This window comes from Anastrepha ludens, chromosome 4, assembly GCF_028408465.1.
Source record: "Anastrepha ludens isolate Willacy chromosome 4, idAnaLude1.1, whole genome shotgun sequence".
Taxonomy (NCBI): Eukaryota; Metazoa; Arthropoda; class Insecta; order Diptera; family Tephritidae; genus Anastrepha; species Anastrepha ludens.
The window spans coordinates 74773604-74779582 of NC_071500.1; the positions used below are offsets into that span (position 1 = coordinate 74773604).

Below are 5979 nucleotides of genomic sequence, written 5' to 3' on the forward strand. Positions count from 1 at the left end.
CGAATGTGAAGGGAATAAACGCAATCTAAACAAACTCTCTCGGCCCGGCTGCATCGAAGTTTAGCATTTTTCCACCTTTTAAACGTAATACTTACATCTTTAAAATATATGAACATACATATATGTATGTGAGATATTCACACATATGTATGCACATTACATCGTAACACTACCCTGCAGTGAACGTATCTAGTACAGAACAAGCGATTACATTAAATTTCGGTAACCATCACCAGACAAGTGCCCGTCTATTTTCCTTGTAAGCATCAGGCGAATTTAACATTAGCTTGTCCTAGAAGGAAGTCAATTTCCCGCTCTCTATATTACATTTCATCAACCATCTCGCTGGTACAATACTTAAGCTAACTATTTTATTAGTGTTAGCATACTAACCACGTAGAGTGTATTGCCATGCTACCAAACTCAATAATGATATTGCACTAGATAAACCCAATATCTCACTAATAGTTAGACACCAAACCATTCGCTAGGTCAAATATGTTATTGTACTTTGATGCCATTATTAAGTATTTTATATGGACATGGCCGCTGAATGGGTTTGTGTGTGACTACCATTTGGTAGCGCCCGGAGTTGCGAACAAAGTGATAAAACAGTTTTTTCTAATAACAGTCGCTTCTCAGCAATAAATGGCAAGCCAAGTGTATTTCTGCTATAGATAAGCTCCTTACACATAAAAAGCCATCTGTCGTTCGAAGGTGGATTAAAACTGTAGGTCTCTCCATTTGTGTGAAAGCACAAGTCGCAGCCACAAATAAGAGGAGGAGCTGGGCCAAACACATAACAAAGGGCTAAGCGCCAATGATTACTATTGTTACGTTCCCACGACAATGGATTCTACATAACCGGAACAATCCATATCTATCGTCTATCGAATATAAATGAAAGTAGAAGATAAGTAGACATGCGTTTGGTTTTTTTTAAGGAGGTTTAAATCAAAATGTCAGAAACATCTCAAAGGTGCCGTCACACATCATTAAGGAGAGATCGGAAAAGTTGTGGTAGTGTTGTATTAAACCACTACCTCCTTGTCTTTTGTGAGATATTGTATTGAATCGTTCGCTCAAAAGTCTGTGCTTGTCGTCGGTTCATCAGAAATTATCCACCTTCTCTGCTGCTGCTGAAACCGTTGCTGCATCGCTTTGAGCTCCCAATCAATATGGCGGAGTTGCATCATGATCTTACTTGCGAACGTTTGTGCTGCCTTTCTTATACTCGTACTGCTGGTTGTGCACATATCTTCTATGAGGGTGCTGGGGAAAGATTGATGATCCAGGGCTTATTCGAGAATAGCTCGTTTCTCGCTGAAGTGGTCGCAATAAAAAATGACGATTTCTGCGTTTTAGTCAGTATTCGGACAGTTTGGTCAGAAAAGGCTGTCTGCCAGCATAAAACGGTGCAGGTATCCCCGAAAACACCCACGTCCGATGCGAAAGGCGATAGTGGGTGTCTCCATGATTTCTCACTAAACATTTATCAACACGTGGTATGAGTTTGTGGTTCCAACGCCCGCTTTGTGACTGATCCCACCGCTACTGCCACCGACCTATTGTCAGCAATCGCTCAACTGCTTTTTGTAATGGTGTGGGCCGTGCTCCTTGCACTTTATAGAGCCGATTCATTTCAATTGCCGAAAGGTTTAGAGGCATCTTTCTAGCTATTTAGCAAATTGCATAATCAGATACCCTTCTGTACGCGCAAGCTACACGCAGCGCTGCTTGCCTGTATGTCTGGGTGAATTCCCGTAGATTAGACTTTTTAGCCCCGTCTAGATAAGTGCTGCATAAAGAATTATGGAGTAAGCAACCAATGACAGTAGTCGCCTATGATTTCCCTGGGGTCCTCCTATATTCGAGTCGCGTCAGGGCTTCATTGACAGAAGCTGCCTTGGAACTTTCAAATGTTGAACGCTGCCTGAAACAAAGTTTTGTGTCGATCCACATCCCAAGGTATTTGTTCACCTTTTTCGTTCAAGATTATATTCGAGTCTATTCGGTGGCTACATATGTTCAGCTCAAAGGACCTTCGCCCCACTTATTAGAACTGCTTCGGTATGTATGAGTATAGTAATTGTAAAATGTGAAATTATTTTAAAACACGGTAAGTGCCTTTTTGCTGCTTCGACGCGCTTAACTTTTTTTGGTAGACAGCTTTTTTCCATCTTATTACTAGAACATTTTTATTATTTGTGTTATTTATTTTATAATTATCTAAAGTATTTAAAAAATCGGATTTAATATATTGTAGTATAGCAAATGAAATCTAATATTTTCTTATGAGACGTCTTAAGTGCTGGTTACTGTTCGTTTTTACAATAAAAATTCACTTTTTTCACTACCGGCTTATTCCTTGTTGACTTACGCGCATTTCATTTTCAACTGAAGATATTCGCTTTTTCCAAACAGAATCCAAAAAAAAGTTACTTTATGGCACTCTAGATTTGAATGTGCACAAAAGATTGATTTGCATTACTGGAGATCGGTGACAGTGTGAGGGGCATAAGAGATAGTTGTTCTAAGTGCTGCTATACATAACAAACTCTTTTGTTTGTATGAAATATGATTATAAATAATTACTATATAATGAATAAGGCAACTAACTAGTAGCTGCGGTAATAGTACGAAAACCATTCAACTGTTCTCACCTTGCATTACCTTGAATAAAAAAGTGGTTAGTTACTCGATTCGTTAGTTATGTAAATCGTTGGTGGTGCAGTGACAATCAACGCTGGTGGGTATATATGAAAGAAAAAAGTTTAGTATGTCTGTTTTACAGTTTTAGGCCGAGTCCGAACGGCATATATTTTTTTTGAGGAGCTTTTGCATGGCAGAAACTCACTCAGAGGTTTGTCAATGCCTGCCGACGGAAAATGTTGTACGAGAATATAGAAAAAATTTAATTAAAGAAACCTGAAAAACCTCTGGTTTAGGAACCCAAACAGCTAATTTGCGTTTGTTGTATCACTTTCTCATCTAACGTCCGATTTTTAATAATTGATTGATACCGTCGTTTATTCTCAGAAGCCAGGCAATTTGTATTTAGACTCGTTGTTGTAAAATATCATTGTAGAAATTATAATCCGAGCGAATTCTTTTCCACTCGTGTATATATGTGCATTAGCTTTTGGTAGGGGTATCAATCCCCTTGGGGCCCACTGAAAGCTTTAATAAATTTGTTTCTAATAACGGCTCTGACTACAGGTTTGCAATGTGTATAGAATCCAAAATCAACCGCGGTTCGGCTCTATAGTGCGTGGTGGTCAAAACTCAAGAGTCGTCAAAAGGTTATGCGTTTCGTTAGTGGGAAGTTTGAAGCTCCGTAATTAAAGTTTTATATATAAATGTCATAGTAATATTTTTTATTAGTTTATTTAAAATTGGATCAAGGCTCAATTTCCAAAAGTCTTTACAGCATCCAGGAGCTTTATGGCAGAAAATATTCCATCATTCCATCATTCCATATTCCCATTTAAGGCATATACAACCTAGAGGGTAGTAGACAAAAAAATTGGACTGTACCCATTACTCACTTTTTCAACATGAATCTTGGATTCACGGAATCACTAAGTCTTAAGTATAATTTATGTCAAAATTAAAAGTAGCTCATATTACAATCAAGTGAATTGAGAAGGACAGTTCGCAAAGATACAAGTTTATTGTAATATGAAACAGGGAATTCATTTTACATTTACATTTGTCCTGTAGTTTTGTGATTTTTGCACCCATCAATCAATAATTGGCCGGCTGTTCATTCACTGAAATGTTTAAATAAAAATAGTAGAAGTCATTAATGAATTTTCAATGAAATTTTAAAAAATGATCACTGAATAAAATATGGCAGAAAAAAATTAATATTACGAGTGCTTCAATAACACAAAACTGATAACACTTGGATCGATTGTCACCTGAGGCATCTCAAAGAGAATCCCCACTTCAAGTACCTCCTTTAACAAGGTGTGGCAATTAAGTCCCCAGGATTTTAATATAAAGAGTACTTTTGTTATAACGGGCACTGACATCACCGGGTGTGGCCAGCAAAAACGAAGTTGTCTAAGTCGCGACTGGAGGCAATCTTAATCGCTTTCTGATACCTGTAGCAACATCCATACATATTTTTGTGCCGGACGAACAGTAAGTGGACGTTTCTGCGCGGGCATTCACGGATACGCATTTTGCATTTGTAGTCCCAAAATCGCCAAAAATAGGTGAACCTTGAATCGCGACTATATCCCGACCCATTTTACAAAAGCTGTTGAACAAAAAACATTCCGACGTGGCCGCATCCACCCTATAGCCCTGATATCGCCCTGAGAACTTTTTCCTATTCCCCAAGGTATAGTCGCATTTCAACAAAACTCATCAGTGGCAAAGAAGTGGTGAAGGAAGCTGACCTACTTGTAGCTGGAATAATTGTATAGAAGAAAACTGTTGCGAAGATCGATAATAAAATTTTTTCCATAACTCAATTTGCTGGGGTTTTACTGACAAATTCCCGCAACTTGTTTGCCATACCTCGTTTAGTGTCGCTGGATTTGATATTGCAGTCGTAGTTCGAACTCAAGCGAATGCAACCTTTTCATAATTTTTGTATACATTTTTTCAATCGCTAGCCACCATCGTAGACTCAACGGCCAAGTACACCAACCACTCATCCAATTGGGGTAGAAACTTTTTATATGCGGTTCATAGTACGTGATATTGTTAAAAGGTTTTAATTGCAGGCTCTTGGCCAAGTCCACTCTGCGGGGCGAAAAAGCCTAGATGATGTGCATACGGATACGTGATGCGGACGAAGACGTGCACGTTCGCAGACACAAAAAAACCCAACGGTGACTGCGGCAATGACGGAGCTGGCGAAGAAGACAACGGTCGTGAGGCCTATGAAACTGACGCGTTTCGGGCGATGGAATGCGCAAAACGGGTAGCACTACCTGTGGACAGTAAAAACAGTAACAACAACAAATAAAATAATAATAGCAGCAACAACCTGCAAACATACAATGTTAGTGGGCATATTCATGGACGCGACTGTGTGGCTGAGGCCGTTCAGTTGGTGAAGGCTAGTTGACTTCATATTGTTATTATTGTTGCCTTTACAGTCATTTTTCACCATTGCATGGATCGCACTATTGGCCATTTTTATGATTAAACTAATTTTTGTGACGAACATAAAACAGAAAAAAAATTATAAGTAAACACCCATAAAGCAACAACAATCTGTCGTAAAAATCACTAAAACACCGGAGAATAAGCGAATGTGTATGTCGTCGCTACTGTTGTTAGTGCTCGTGTCAGTTTAAATGCTGAATGGACGACGCACCGAACTAAACTCAACGGCAAACCGCAAACGGACAAGTGCGACGCGGACAGACACACATTTGCACACATATTCATAGTGCCGCTTTGTGGACAGACAGGCGGATGGACGCGCAATGCTCCAAAGTTATTTTAATAAACTGCGCGACGTGCCCAGAATCGCTGAGCAGGATCGATTTCAACTGTTCACTGTTTATTGTTCGCAGTTCCGTCGTGCTTCATTGTAGCGCGTTTCGTTTTTTCAGTGTTCCGACTCCAAAAGAAGTTCCACTTTCCAATTGTTCCTCCATTTTTGTTATTTCTACATGCGACTTTAGATGTTTTTTCATTCAGCTAAACATTATTTATATATCAATATGTGTGCTTCACTTTATAATGTATAACTTTTACCACTTTTTGAATGTTTTAGCAATGTTTTCATTTCTCCTTTAGTATTTTCTAAAACTTAATTAAATAGTCTCACCGCCACAACACAACGTGATCATTTAACAGTAGCAGCAACCACACACCATTAATGATTATGATAACAACAGCTCTTGCAACGTATACAATGACTACACACATACCTACCCACGTACATAAAGCAAAAGTACCAATAACAACAAATCAAAGTCATCATTCTGGTAAAGGATTTCTATATGAATT

The 5979-nt window shown here is 38.8% G+C and overlaps 1 long non-coding RNA gene across 1 annotated transcript; it reads right to left on the reverse strand.

Annotated features, from left to right (window-relative positions):
• Positions 1–3689: 3689 nt before the first annotated feature.
• LOC128859849 (uncharacterized) lies at positions 3690–5492 on the reverse strand. The gene is made up of 3 exons (XR_008454195.1): positions 5006–5492; positions 4531–4949; positions 3690–3773 (listed from the first exon to the last, which is right to left on the reverse strand). It is a non-coding gene; the product is annotated as an uncharacterized LOC128859849 (long non-coding RNA).
• Positions 5493–5979: the final 487 nt, after the last annotated feature.